Genomic DNA, 2,172 nt, shown 5'->3' on the forward strand with positions numbered 1-2,172 from the left:
TGTTTAAAAGAATACAGTTTCCGTGTAATTATTTCGGATAAAGCTAGCCTTGCGGGCAGTGGGGTGCTGGGGACGCAGCCCCGCCGCTCCTATTACTACAGCTGAGAGTGACTTAAGGAAGGAAAGAGGAAAAGGTTTGTTTCCACCTACAGTTCTAGTGAGTACAGTCATCAGGGCAGGGAAGACAGGGCAATCACATCGTGAGGCAGCTGGTCTGGTTGCATCTGCAATCAGGAAGCAGAGAGAGACGCATGCTGATGGTCAGCTCATTTCCTCCGTTTTACTCCCAGAAAGGGTAATAATGAAAGAGAACAACATGCTTGCTAATGAGTTTATATGTGTAGTGTACTTCATGTAAGTCCTTTGAATGTGCATTCTCCATGCGAGGTAAGTTCTTAAACAGGAACTACATGTGATTCCCTGAGGGGCTACTGCCTCATCAAGACACCTCAATTTTAATCTGTGTTTTTTTTTTCCCCTTCTGGATAGTCTTACAGGCTAAGTACCAAACATGGTGTGATTTTTTTTCTCTTTAAACAAGGATTTTAGCTAGGTGGTGGTGATGCATGCCTTTAATCCCAAAACTCAGGAGGCAGAGGGAGGCAGACCTCTGAGCTCGAGGCCAGCCTGATCTACAGAGTGAGTTCCAGCTCAGCCAGGGCTACACAGAGAGACCTTGTCTGAAAAACAAACAAACAAAAATTATGGAGCGTCTGGTCCCCAGAGGAAGTCCTTTTCCCAAGGTCAGGCATTTGGACAAGGGCCTCTATTCCCTCAGTGCCTTGAGGAAAATTCTTGCTTGCTAAGCGAGCCATTCTTGACAACTGTGGCCCTTCCGTGGTTGTAAGAGGGCACCTGGTAGAGTTACTGAACTTTTGAGGACAATAGCAATTTAGGTGCTTGCTGAACTTGTGTCAGGAAAAAAATGCTCTAATAAAGTTAGTGGCTTCTTTCATCCCTGAATTGTTGAGTCTGCTTTCAGTCTTGCCTGGGGCTAAACTATTATACAGTTATAGAGTAGAAAAGGTGTAGCTTACCCGCCCCCCATAAAGTGGCAGCCATTCCGATACACCCTCAGATAGTGTTGGTTTCCTCCTTCCCTTCGCTGATGCCACGCCTCCACTTTGGGACCTGAACCCTTCTGGAGCTGGACTCTGGCTCTTTATATTAATATCCGTAGACTAATGCTACTTTCAACCTTGGTCAGAGAAGGTGCTTTATCTATTTATTTATTTTGAGAAGGTGCTTTAGAAGTGGGCAGCAGCACCAAGGAGACTCATAACTCATCAAAATGCTAAGAATCAGTGACTGTTGGGGGTCGGTAAGATGGCTTCGTGGTTAAAGATGCTTGCTGCCAAGCCTGACTACCTCCATCCAATCTCCGTACGTGAAAAATCGTACGGAGGAAGAGAATCTACAGGTTGTCCTCTGCCCTACACTTGCATGCTCTGGCATGGAGGCATCCCCAACAGAGATACACAGCCACGCAGGTACCTACACCAAGACTGTGGAGAGTCCTAACTCCAAAGACATCCGCATCAGTTTCCTCAAGGGCCAGGGGACAGCTCGGAGGAGGGAGTGGGATGACATAAGAGCTGAAGAGCATGCCGCAGTCAGGACATGTCATGGTCATTGCACCCATGAACTTACTGCAGCTAAGCTCCCCCGCACAAGACGTGCACCAGATCAAGCCAGTCAGCATCCCAGCAGGGCTTGAGGAGGGGCCCACGAGCTTCATCCTCTAGTTGTTACTGGCAATAGATAGCTTCTAGAAGAAGAGGAGTCATTTGGTGTGGGTGTGGGTGTGGGTGCAGGTGAGTTGCTCCTGTTCCTGTGGATGGCCCCACACCCATAAGCATGCGTGCAGCACTAACTGGACTCAGTAAATTATTTTTCTAGAAATGGGGGGGAGGAGGTAAGAAGATGGGGGGAGATGTCAGGGAGATCAGGGAGGAGTAGGAAGGATGAGTTGGGCTGAATACAATCAAGGCACATTATGTATGTGTATGAAATTGTCAGAGAATAGGTAAAAATATTTTCAAAGACCCCAAACAATAAGAAAAATACTTTCCAAAAAGCCTGCCTATCTCTCTCTCTCTCCCTCTCTCTCCCTCTCTTTCTCTCTCTCTCTCTCTCTCTCTATATATATATATATATATATATATATATATA

This window comes from Microtus ochrogaster, chromosome 19 (assembly GCF_000317375.1).
Source record: "Microtus ochrogaster isolate Prairie Vole_2 chromosome 19, MicOch1.0, whole genome shotgun sequence".
NCBI lineage: Eukaryota > Metazoa > Chordata > Mammalia > Rodentia > Cricetidae > Microtus > Microtus ochrogaster.